The 13,812-nt window shown below is 47.0% G+C and overlaps 1 protein-coding gene across 1 annotated transcript in view; it reads left to right on the top strand.

The window, feature by feature from the left end:
• The window catches only part of LOC126166820 (calcium-activated chloride channel regulator 1-like), a 385,244-nt gene that overhangs the window by 303,441 nt on the left and 67,991 nt on the right, over window positions 1–13,812 (top strand). The window lies entirely within an intron of this gene.

Genomic DNA, 13,812 nt, shown 5'->3' with positions numbered 1-13,812 from the left:
CTCATGCCCGGGACACAATTATACATTAAAAACAGATGCGAATATCGAAAAATTAGGTAATCTGGTTCCGTCTGATCGTCGATTGAGTACTCAATCGAGTGCTGAAACTGTAGCAATTGACAAAGAATGCGTAAGGCAAATATTACATAACCAGTTTAACACGAGAAAAGTGTGCGCCAAACTTTCGCCGAAAACTGTCCGCACCTGAAGAAGCTCGTGAAGATGTTCCAATGATCCTAATTTCTTGAGAAGAGTGATAACATGTGAAGAATCTTGGATTTTCATTTATGATCCAAAAATTAAGCGCCAATCCATGCCGTGGAAGGGCCTAATTTCAGCAAGAGCGAAAATATCTCGAATGAGCAGATCGAGATTCAAAGTGATTATGATTATTTTTTTCGATATTCAAAGCATTGTCTTCACAGTCCGCTCTACATGTCCTAGACATCTGTAACGAGAATTTCCAAATACCCTGTATGGAAAAGATTGACAAGACGAACGGACAGCGTGATGGACACGACTTCAGACGTCACGGAATAACTTCCATGGTACCAGAGGGAGCTGTAGAGGGTAACAACTGTGCTGGAAGACAAGAGATCTCAAAAAATGGTTCAAATGGCTCTGAGCACTATGGGACTTAACATCTATGGTCATCAGTCCCCTAGAACTTAGAAATACTTAAACCTAACTAACCTAAGGACAGCACACAACACCCAGCCATCACGAGGCAGAGAAAATCCCTGACCCCGCCGGGAATCGAACCCGGGAACCCGGGCGTGGGAAGCGAGAACGCTACCGCACGACCACGAGATGCGGGCGGAATAGCTCAAGCGAATAGTTGAGGACATAGGTGACAGTTGCTACTCTGAGATGAAAAGTTTGGCACAGGAGGAATTCGTGGCGGGCCGCATCACCGCAGTCAGAGGACTAATGACCAAAAAGTTCGTTTTATAGGTACAGAATGATCAACCGGTGGTGTCATTCCTCTTCTGCGCATTTTGTTTTTTCGTGCCCGTCTCGGCCCTCGCCTCCCTCTCGCTGTTCTAGACGCAATAGTGCTCGCCCTCTCTCGGACCTGCCTCCCTGGTCGTGGCTGGACACAGAACTGAAGCGCCTCTCTTAGCCGCGGGTCTGCGGTTGCCGCACCGTACCGCTCTCCACTCGCCAGCCGCCATTCGGATTGCGCCGCCGGCGACCGGAAAACAGGATCAGCGGCCGGCGACTGGAGAAACCTATTCCAGCCGGACCGCGCAGCCGCTGCGATCCCATATTCGGCCGAGCGCGCACCGCCGCGCCGCCGAATCGCTTTCTGTCCGGCGCGCTTTCAGCCGTCGACGGCGCGGCGCCGCCGTCGGCAGACAACGCCATTAAACGGGCCGTGTCCGATGGCATTAGCCGGGTCCGCTTCTTTCGTCGCGCCGCTGCCGTCTGCTGCTGCTGCTGCTGCCTGCCCGGCCCGCGCGGCGTTCGTGCTCGGTGACCGCAGGCAATGTGGGGGCCACGTGCAGGGAACGGCCGAGGGACCGGTCCGGCACCGCTGCCCAGTCGGCTCCGAGCGCCTCGATTAGATTAGCTCGCCGAGTCCGTCTGCCGTCACTAATTCAGTTCTGTTCTACTGCTTCTCACCTCCTCCAATATTTCACTTGTCTCGTCCTGCTGTTTGCAGTCTTCCTCAACTGAAACTTCTACTTCAGCTTGAAATTAATGCATTATTTGGTAAAAGTTTAGATCGTGGCCAGTGTTCGTGCAGCAGTGTTGTGAGCGCTCGCCGTGAGGGGGTGAATGTTAGCTGCTGGTTCTCCGCAGCGAATGAGAGAATAGTGGCCAGACGACGTGTTACCTGGCGTACCAGCAGGGGTAGGAATATTGTCACATTGTCACGTCAGTATAGATGCGCAATCAGATACTTCTCGGAAGAGAGCAGCGACCGACTGTATTCGCCGGAGTTAATACGACATCTGCCGTAGTAAACGAGTGTTGCGTAAGATATGGCGGAAATGAGAACCCACCAGGATGTGAGAAGTACATATTCCCCGACGGTTGAGTGTCTACTGAATACTTATATGAACTCTTCAGCAACTGTATCTCACATTCGTGACATGAAATCACATTACTTAGCTTCGGCAACTCACAGTTTCCTTCCAGTGTAATCAAAGCCTCCGGTTACGCTACAGATAGCACTATGAATGCAAGGTTCATTCAGAGAGAGCTTATTTTCTCGTACCCATTCGTCAGCTTCGCCACTCCGAAAAAAGAGTAGACCTCGGGCTATGCTACAGATCAGTCTGTCACCACAGAGATGCTTGTTTTGACGCACACATTCGACGGCGTCGCCAGTTCGCAATAAAATTGTCACCTTTGAACTTAACCTACACGTCGGGCTACAGCCTTCAATCCGAGTCAAAGCTTTTTTTTTGCGTAAAATATATCTTGCCTTCGCCAACACACACAACCAAATTATCTCCTGAATCCAACCTAGACTTCGGGGTATGCTACAGATCAGTCTATCGCCGCAATCTCCAGTTAGAGAGAAAGCTTGTTTTGACAACACGTTCGGTACGGCACTGACACTCCCACAGTCTTCAATCCGAGACCAAGCTTCTCTTTACGTGACACATTCGTTGTATTCGCCAAAACAGGACGAAATTATCACCTTTCAGGCTAACCTAGACCTTGGGCTGTGATAGAGGTCAGTCTATCAAAACCACCTTCAGTCAGAGAGAATACATGTTTTGACATACACATTCGACGACTTCGCCAATTTGCAAAGAAGATTGTCACCGTTGAACCTAAACTAGACCTCGTGCTGTGCTATACACTCAGGCTATGTTACTCAGCAACCTGTCACCCAACCTTAATTCTAGCTAGCCATTAAAGCTATGTCAAACTTTTCAACGAGCACATGATGATATGCGGTGCCTCTTTTCTGTCTCTGACTGATTACGTAAAACTATCATCTCATTGTCTATGTGGAACTGACCTATTGTCAGTCTACGACAAGAAGATAAAGAACGCCGTGACGGGCGCTAGACCCGATTTAGACTGACTGACCGACAGATCTGCATGCTACAATAATGTCGTGCAGCGGTTTGGCTGCTTGGGAAATTGAGAGTCAGCAGCGACAGTTTCGAGGGTAGGAGAGGAGGCGACGGGCCTGTGGGTTGGTCGATGCAGTTGAGGTTTCAGAAGTGTTGCGCTTGTGAAGTCGGGAGTGAGTGATATTAAGCGACCAACAAAGTTGTTTTCAGGTTTTGTGGGAAAGGGAGCTACTTAATGAGCGAGCACACGCTAAGGTGGGCAGGGGTCACGGGGATATCAATTAATTCGAAGTGATGTTTGATAATAACAAGACGCACTTGGTGAATTCATGTTCCATTTGTTCCACTGGAAACTTGTCTTATTTTGTGTATGTGTCCTTCTCCCTTTTAGCTTTGGATTCTTCTCCAGGAGCCTCACAAATGCCTTGGTGCATTTGGTCGAGAACAGAGGGTAGATTTTGAAGGAGTCCGGACGACACCCCTTCGGGCACCATTTGTACGTGGTGGTTGCCTTCCTGCTGGAACTGCCCCCCAGCGCCGCGCCCCCACTGCGATATTTCGCAGCTCCTGGGCGGCAGATGAAGATATCGCAGCTGGGCGCCCCCTGGCGGCCGTATCGTACTTTTAAATGAGGCGAGCGGGCGCTTCTCCACGGTGCGCCGGCTCCCTCGCGAATACATTACCCCGCCGATCGGAGGGATACGCAGCGCGCGGACATGCGGTGCCGCGAAATCTGTCGCGCGGTCGTGCCCGGCTTATGTTAATGCTAGCCGCGACTCCGGGCTAGCTGGCCCGCGCTGCCGCTTCTGGACCGTCTGGGGTATTAATGCCGCAACGGAGACCCGGCCCCGCACTCTCCCAGCCGGAGAGAGAGAGAGAGAGAGAGAGAGAGAGAGAGAGAGAGCTCCGTATGGAAGGCGATACGCGAAACGAGATCCTACACGCCAACTCCGCCGCCGCCGCCGAGACGCTTAAAAACAAAAGGAACGCGACTGTGGGCGGCCGGCCCCCTCGGCGAATACGTAAGAAAAATAGTTTCTGCTGCTTTATAATTCCGTGTTTTGAATTCACGAAAAGTTACCGTCCTCTCCCACGCTCTCCGTCTTTCTTTCTTTCCCCCTCTATTTCTCCGCTCTTACGGCCGCCAACAGCTCCCGTTTCTCCGCCCTCCTTGCGATGCGAAACTTTTCGCCGTTCGAATATTTCTAGGGTCCTCTCTGGGCGGAGACGCAGTTGTAAACTTTATTCCCGAGAAATGCGTCTTTCTCTCCGCCAGAGCTGCCGCTCCACCTGCGTTTCGCCCCACCTTGTTGCGACCTCGGCGGGTTAACGATATTCTCCGCCGAAGCGCGAGCCGTGTTAGTAAGAAGCCGACGATTTCGGGCAGAGCGGCAACCGCATAGCGGCGGATCGAATAATTTTTTTTTTTGCGCCATATCCCAGGTGTGGGTAGGTTTTAAATATGAAATCGGAGCGATAAATACTAAAAGGCGAAATAAATCCGATTCTGTGGAGTGCTGCGCTGCATGCAAAAAAATATTGCCTCTACTTTCAGGTCGAACGTGTCTGTGCTGTGCCGAACAGAAGTTATAGGAGCCTGTAGCCGGCGTTATTTTAATCTCTCACGAAGCGAGTCGCCGGCAATTCGACCTCCAGGCCTGTTCCATTCGGCAGTACAAGTTCTGTGGCTCTTGTGTGATTTCCGACAGTGGTAGGTGATGAGAAAGAAACATTAGTTGAGTAGTACCAGCCACGTTTTTCCACACCCATTACACTCTTGGCTACATTCCTAACGCAGAACTGCATTTTTCTTAGGCACTCACAACTAACTTTAACAGAGGGTTGGGCAGATGGAACAGGCCTGGAGAACAGTGTTCCAGGGTACGAAGAAACGCAGCAGACGACAGCAAATACGGTACTAACCTGACTATAGCAGATACTGAAAGTAACCACCATTCCTGGTTCTGACGCCATTGTCGGACTACACGTTCCCTGGCACTCTCCGCTGGCACTTTGACAGAATTAAACTTCTAACAAAACAACTGAACACACCTTTTCCACTGTTTTCTTGTCACGTAACTTACCACAACGAACACCCGCTATTTCAACGTGACTGCCATCGTCCCCTTTGCTATGCTCCACTCACACTCACACTCACACAGCCCGCACTACGCTCTGAACCGGTGTGGATCACGTGCGGGCTTACACGTAGCGTGCTCGTCACGGGGTGTGGTTGTATGCATGCAGTCACGTCCAATCGTACCCACTCGTCCGGGTCACTTGTATTTCCCCCACCCTGTATAGTACTAGTTTACTCTCGAAGATGGGCAAAAGAAAATTATTGAAGGCTATGGCGAAATAAAGGGAAAGACTGTGGACAGGGTGTCATGTTCCATGTTTTTCCCGCCTTTGACGCTGCCGCAGGATAGTAAAACCTAGTGTAGCCAAACTAATACAAGAGTAGCAAAATAAAACTGGTCAGTGAAATATTTCATGCATCTTAAGACAGGCATCTCAAATTACGTCAGTTGGATGTGTGCGTTGGAAACTCAGCTGCCTGTCTTACGGTGCATGAAACTCTCGGAATATCGTGTCATTCCGACGAATTCTCTCAGCGGTATATCAAAAAGCTTTGTATTTAACTAACAGAGGAACACGACGAAATTGTAACGTAAGCAATTTCTCTAGCGGACTTGTTGTATCTTTCAAGTGTATTGCCAATAAAATGCAGTCTTCCGTTCAACATCCGTACAGCATATTCGATACTATTGTTGCAAATTAAGTTGGTCCCAACTACAATATCACCAGCTAGTTAAGCATCCGCTGCTTCGCTCGCGTAGGCTTAAATTGAGGACCGACTTAAATTGCAACAATTGTATCGAATATGCTGTACGTTTGATGAACGGAAGACTGCATTTTATTGGCAGTACACTTAAAAGGTACAACAAGTCCACTAGTGAAACTGCCTACTTTACAATCTTCTCGTGTTGCTCTCTGAATTAAATATAAAGCTCTTCGGTCTCCAGACTGTATTTGTTTTTCATTAATAGAATTTTTATGTTGTTCACAAATTGCCAAACCTTCAATACTTTTCACGCTAATTAAGACCATCGAAGCATGGTCTTTTCCGAATGTACTTCTCACCAAAATGCGATTCTGATAGCTGAAGCTGTAGAGATTTGTTCATCGTGTCTTTTGCGTTCTTGTGATAATATTTTCATATAACTCTTCATCTCCTGTCATATATTTCTTTTTATCTAAAAGAGAAGTGAAATATCAATTTCCGTAGATTTAGCTTAAAAAGTTGCTTAAAAATTTTCGTCCTCTATTTCAGACACTTAGGGGTTGAATTTTCAGAGACAGTGAGATATGTATTTCTTATTTATAACAGAGAAGCCAAAAACAATTTCTGATAGATTTAGCTTTGAAAATGCTTTCATAATAAAATAATTTCACAAGACTCTTCGTTCCCCGTTTCATTCCCTTAGGAGACTGAATTTCCCAAAAGCTGAAAGACGTATTTTTTTTTCTACCCGAGAACTCAAATACCAATTTTGATAGACGTAGTTTTGAAAGCGCTTTAGTAGTTCTTTAATAATTATTTATTTTCAAAACAACTTTCTCCACTATTTTATCCTCTTAGTGGCTGAATTCCCAAAAATGCTGAAACAGGTATTTCTTTATCTCTGACCGAGAAACCAAATAACAGTTTTCTTAAGTCTGGCTCAGATTACCTTAGTAACAATATATTTTCAGGAACTTTTCAGTCCCAATTTCACACCACTAGGGATGTAATTTCAAAGAAAAGAAAAAAAATATTTTTAGAAGACGCCCACAGTATAAGCAACACTCTTTGCAAATTTTAAGTTTCTTCTATCCTTAGCGGTTTGTGCTGCCCAATGTTGAGTCAGCGAGTGAGTCAGTCAGGCGGGACATAGCCTTTTATATACAGAGATTTAGCTGAATTTGACAGTTCTAAATTTGTGTCATTGATCATGTATGTCTAACATAAATTCAATTGACTTCAAAACTAAACCCATGTGGAAGAACCCACACGCACTGGAACTGTTTCATCCAGCCAGAACATACCAAGTCTTCACCTGAACATCGCCACGAGAAATAGGGTGATTACATCTGTGGTAAGTCTAATTTTTTTTGGTCACGACGAGAGCTGAAATGTATCATGGTCGCTTGTGACAAATCAGACGCCACGTGTATTACTGTTGAGCTCTTGACGGAGTACTTACAAGGGCACTGTTTTACCCGCGGCCTGAGCAACGGACGGGCCACCAGAAGCGGTTTGTCGGTGGGCGCAGAGCAGCTGCAGGAAGGCGACGGCGCGAGCGGGGTTTCCGCGGCAGGCCGAGGATGAAGCCCGCCGCGGCGTACAATATTCCGGAACCACGGGCTGCGGAAGGCGCATATGCCGCCTGGCTTACGTCTCATATTTAACACGCTTCCCAGCTACTTTCGCGGCTTCCGTCACACGTTGATGCTTTCACGCGCGCGCACAGCCTCCAACCAGTTAACAAGCTGCGAGTCCTGTCCCTCTTTCCTGATACGCGATTATTAGTTGACTGTAACTGCGAGTGCCGCTGCGGTGCTGCTGTCCGGCAGACCCCAAAATCATGTTAGCGGGCTTCTCGACGCTGAGCATTTTCATACTCAGTAATTAATGGATCACTGTGTCTTCCATTCTGGGAAGCCCACACAGTAATGACGCACTTCGTGTATGTCATAGACAATTTGGAGTTGCTCTTCCGAACTGCAACAGCCTGTTAATAAGCTTCTTACGTATTGTCGAAAACATTTGGGAAAACAGCGAGCAGTTTCACAATTGTACTAAGAAAAACAGTCTAGATCGCACAAATCACATTTATTAGTGACCGTTTTCAGTTCAAAGGTGAACCATATTTAGACTGTACTCCAGAGTTGGTGTGTAGAGACGGGTCCACAGAGCAGGAACTGCAGAAGTCTCTAGATGCTGTCAACTGCCCTACGTATCAACTTTGGAGTACGGTCTGAGGATGGTCCGCCTTTGAACTGTAACCGGTCACCAATAAATGTGATTTTTGCCATCAGTGCGGTTGTTCTAGGTACGATAAACTTCTCGTTAAGCTGATGTTACGTGTTCACTCCACTTCATTTCCGGTTTGCCGAGAAGTTTAATCGCTGTAGATAGACTTTTCTTTGATAAGCATTTAAAGGGAGTGCCCATCCACTATCGAAGCTGAAAATCCTACTTCGGGCATGGATGTGTGTGATGTCCTTAGGTTAGTTAGGTTTAAGTAGTTCTAAGTTCTAGGGGACTGATGACCTCAGATATAAAGTCCCATAGTGCTCAGAGCCATTTTTTGAAGCTGAAAATTTACTGTCCATCGATGCATGCGAAGAAAATGCTGAGGAACGCCAAATTTACAGAATCGAAATGGCATCAGAAAAGACTATAAAAAAGCCCAGGGTTTTGTTGAAGAAGATAGAAGGACTGAATAACTTATATGGTTGGACCAACTGAAGAATACTCACTCGTTTGCGTGAAAGAATGTTGCTGTATTGGTATACAGTCGAAAGACTCGTTTGATACAGCTGTCAACGCTAGTGTATCAATGTAACGCTGCTCATCTGTGAATAAATACTGCAACCCTCATCCATTTCAACCTGCTTACTGTATTCATGCCTTCGTGTCCCTCTACAAATTTATTTTACCCCCTCCTGTCCTCGTCGCCCCCCCCCCCCCCCCACCCACACACACACTTCCCTGCGTTTCAAACTGGTTGTTCCTTGATCTCTCAGGATATATCCTATCAACTGAGCCCTCTTTTTTACCTAAGTTCTGCCATAGATTTCTTTTTTCCCATATCCATTTAGTAGCCTACCTTCTTATCGGTAAATCAGTTTACACATCTCATCTTGAGCGTTCTTCTGTAAGACCAAAATTCAAAAAGCTTCCGTACGAAGCGATATTTCAGATAAATACTTTCAGAAAAGACTTCGTAACAAAAGTATGGTAGATTTAACAAATTTCTCTTCTTCAGAAACGCTTTTGTTGCATTGCCAGTCTACATTTTACATCCTCTCTACTTCTGCCATCATCATTTATTTTACTACCTAAACAGCAAAACTCATCTATTACATTTGCTTTCTCAATTCCTAACATAGATTTCACGGCGTTGCCTGACTCAATTCGACTACACTCCATTACCATTGTTTTACTTCTGTTGACGCTCATCTTACAATCTTTTTTCAAGGCACTATTCATTCCGTCCAACTGCTCTTCCAAGTCCTTTGCTGTCTCTGGCAGAATGACATTGTCATCAGCAAACCACAAATTCTTATTTCTTCTGTCTGAAGTTCAATTGTCTTCGCCGGCCGGTGTGGCCATGCGGTTCTAGGCGCTTCAGTCCGGAACCGCGCGACTGCTACTGTCGCAGGTTCGAATCCTGCCTCGGACATGGGTGTGTGTGATGTCCTTAGGTTGGTTAGGTTTAAGTAGTTCTAAGTTCTAGGGGACTGATGACCTCAGATGTTAAGTCCCATAGTGCCCAGAGCCATTTTTCAATTGTCTTCCTTGGTTGCCTTTCCTACTTGCTCAGTGCACAAATTGAATAACATCAGGGCCAGGTTACAAGCCTATGTCACGCCCTTTCATACCTTTCGACTCTTACAACTGCAGTCTGCTTTCTTTATTAAAGGATATAGTGTTAAAAAGAAGAGTAACAAGTGTTTTTGCTCGATCCTAAGTGACTGATTAGCGAAAGAAGAAAAGTGGTCCTGGTGCGATGCCTTGTGGTACTTGGAATGCAGCGAATATTAGGTGTCGAGGACAATAGACTACCTGCCGATAGCAGCACGGTGGACGAGTGCGGCAGAGGGCCGGGGACAGCTGGCGCCGGGGCCACGAAGGGCTGCAGGGCTCGTAGGGCTTCCAGAGCACACCCTGCGCCGGCCACCTGACGGCGGCTCGGGTTACTGACCGCCGAGAGCCGAGCGCCCGCCGCCGTGGCGTCGCCAGCCAACCCGGCCGCTGATTTACTGGCGAGACCGCAGCTAAATTAAAGCGTTATTCATAGCGCACTGTGTCGGATTAGGGCCATGTGGTCGCCGGATAACTCGGCAACAAAACCGTCCCTCCCCTATCTCGCAGCGCCTGCGCACACCCCTGCTATCGCGCACACCGACCGCTCCGTAACATTACCCTTCCTTTTTCTATTTTTTTAGCCTCTCACCCCCCTCGTCCGCTTCACCTGCCCTCGTCGCTAAAATAACCAGTGTGTTTTGATTCAATTACAGCGCCACTATCGCTAAAGGATGGTCAGTATGTAAATTTAAACGGAATTAGCTGATGCATATTACATCGAGGCGCCATTAAGTGTGACGCATTGTTCCCGCGGCCAGCTCGGCCGAGGTGAGCCGGAGTGGTGGCCGGGGATTAACTTGGACCGCGATCCCAAGCCGCTTACGTCGCCCCTGCTGGACGCCTGTTCCGGGCCCGGCGCGCTATCTCCACCGGAGCGATTGCCGAGTCCCGGGCTAAGCCGCCGGCTGATGCAATCTGCGCTGGCGTCCGGCGCTAAACGGCCACCTGTCCGAGTCGTTACTGGCCCGCGTTCTCTTTCGCTTTGCGGAACCCGCGCTACAACAACACGACGCGGCGCTGACTGAATAGAGCACCACCGCGGTTCTTGGCTGTACGGCAGCATATCGTACGTTTTGAGTGGCTTCAGTAAGTAAATTAATTAGTGGCAGGGCCCCTTAGATGAGAAGGGAAACGACGACACCCTATTCTTGATTTAATGTAAATACAGTAAAACTGCGGCCAGTGGCTTTTGAAAGATTTATTTATTCCCACTTCTCAAGTCTTGGCAGGAACATCACAAATGTGGCACACACATGTTTTACATCACCACTCTGGCTACTGTCTGCGTGACGAGAAGATACGAATCAAAAGTGTAAACAAAATAGTGGTTTTCTTTCGATTGGACATACAGCATGTCCGGGCTAGAGGTATACAAAGACATCCTATTTCAGTACCTGTTAAGGTTTACAGGTTTATCTGCCCAGCAGTGTACACAGGAGCTCAAACATTTTTATGCACATTGGTACAGTTCAATGTGGGCACCTTTTGTAACTCAACAGATATCCAAACGGTACTCCACATCTGCCCATATGTTCATTAGCATGACATGTGTTATGGCCTCTGCTGCAGCGTAGATCCGTTGTCTCAAATCTACCAAGTCTCGAACCTTGATAAACCCTCATGCAGTGAAATCCATATCGGGAGACTGAGGCATCAGGCAATGGGACGCTCAAGAAATGTCTCATGGAGAAATGTGATAACATCCCTATTGGACGGGGACCCCATCCTGCTGGAAAATGACGTCGGTAGGAATCTGTGGACCTGCACAGTTCGCCAACTTACCGAGATATGTGTGCTCTCTCACTGGCGCATGCGCCACGCGACTCAGCGCTGATTACGAAATGCTGAGGATCATATCTCGGAGAGTGCCTCCATCGATTGCGTATTTACCCAAGAACACAAAATGTCAAGTTCCTCCGTGACAAGGATTTGTTTGTGTATACTTTTAGCCTGGACAACCTGTACAGTCGATAGCCACAGTTTTCATTCAATTGCACATACTCGTAAAGTCGCAAACCTCACATGATGTTGTACATAGGCCGAAGTTCAGAATACGATCTTAAACGGTGTCACTGTAGTGTGGATCCTTTCGTAAAGTGACGGAATATGGCTACTTTTTAGGTGCAATTTGAAAATGACATGAAATACAGATGTTACAAATGTGCTTGACAATGACGCTTAGTCGAAATTAATCAGACAGTTAAATAAAAATCGCATTACAGCCTTCTACGAATCACGTTTACGTTTATTAAGCATCTGGAGGGTGCGAATCTCAACATATACAAAATTTTTGAAAACTTCTGAAATAATTGAAAGCAAAGAGACTCGTTCATTGTCATCACGAAGTACAGTATCAGAGGTGTATGAATGAGTTGCGAAGGCAATCATATAAACGAAGGCGTTTTACAGTACAGCGAAATATTTTCGTGAAATTTCAGCCAACCACTTTCTCCTTCGAATGCAAAAATATTTTGATGTCTTCGTTTTAGAAATAAGAGATATCTTACTAAATCACGACAAAGTTTTAGGTATTCATGATTCCAGCACGTTAGTCGAGAGAGGAACGGTACAAATATACACCATGTGATGAAAAGTATCCGGACACCTGGCTGAAAATGACTTAAAAGTACGTGGCGCCCTCCATCGGTTATGATGGAATTCAGTATGGTGTTGGCCCAGCTTTAACCTTGATGACAGCTTCTACTTTCTCAGGCATACGTTCAATCAGGTGCTGGAAGGTTTTTTGGGCAATGGGAGCCCATTCTTCAAGGAGTGTTACACTGAGAAGAGGTATCGATGTCGGTCGGTAAGACTGGCAAGAAGTCGGCGTTCCAAAACCTGCCAAAAGTGTTCTATAGTATTGAGGTCAGGACTCTGTGCAGGCCATTCCATTACAGGATTGTTATTGTTGTATAACCACTCTGCCACAGGCGGTGCATCATGAACAGGTGCTCGATCATGTTGAAAGATGCAATCGCCATCCGCGAACTGCTCTTCAACAGTGGGAAGCAAGAAGGTGCTTAAAACATCAATGTAGGCCTGTGCTGTGATAGTGCCACGCAAAACAATAAGGGGTGCAAGCCTCCTCCACGAAAAACACGATCACACCATATCACCACCGCCCCCAAATTTTACTGTTGCCACTACACACGCTGGCAGGTGACGTTTACCGGGCATTCGCCATATTCTCACCCTGCCATCGGATCGCCACATTGTGTACCGTGATTCGTCACTCCAGATAACGTTCCAATTTTCTTTCGTTCAGTGTTTACTCTCCTTACACCAAGCGAAGCGTCGTTTGGCATTAACCAGCGTGATGTGTGGCTCGACCATGAAATTCAAGTTTCCTCGCCCCAAGCCTAACTTCATAGCACTTCCAGTGGATCCTGATGCAGTTTGGAATTCCTGTGTGATGGTCTGGATAGATGGCTGCCTATTACACATTACGTCCCTCTTCAACTGTCGGTGGTCTCTGTCAGTCAACGAGGTCGGCCTGCACGCTTTTGTGCTGTACGTGTTCTTTCACGTTTCCACTTCACTATCACATCGGAAACAGTGGACCTAGGGATGTTTAGGAGTGTGGAAATCTCGCGTACAGACGTATGACACAAGTGACACCCAATGTCACCTGACCACATTCGAAGTCCTTGACTGCCGCGGAGCGCCCCATTCTGCTTTCTCACGATGACTAATAATTACTGAGGTCTCTGATACGAGGTGCCTGGCAGTAGGTGGTAGCACAATGCACGTAATATGAAAAAGTATGTTTTGGAGGTTCCGGATACTTTTCATCTCTTAGTGTAGTTTTAAAACGACTTTCCACCAAGCATGTTAGTGTAACTACCCGAGTAATCTACATCTGCATCCCTACTCCACAGACTACTGTGAAGTCCGTGGTAGAGGCTGCTTCCCATTGTACCAGTTGTTGGGGCTTCTTTCCCGTTCCATTCACGCACGGAAGATGGGGAAAATAAATGCTTAAATGTCTCCTATAAGCTGTTTAATCTTTTCTTCGTGGTCTCTACATAAGTCATAGGAGAGATGTGGGGGGGGGGGGGGTGAACTGTAAGTATGTTCCAAGAGTCCTCAGTTAATGCAGGTTTCATGAAACTGTAAGTAAACTGCTTATTATATTAA

The sequence above is a fragment of the Schistocerca cancellata genome, chromosome 1 (assembly GCF_023864275.1).
Source record: "Schistocerca cancellata isolate TAMUIC-IGC-003103 chromosome 1, iqSchCanc2.1, whole genome shotgun sequence".
NCBI lineage: Eukaryota > Metazoa > Arthropoda > Insecta > Orthoptera > Acrididae > Schistocerca > Schistocerca cancellata.
The sequence above is the reverse complement of the archived record's forward strand: the minus strand, read 5'-3'. Positions and strand labels throughout refer to the sequence as shown.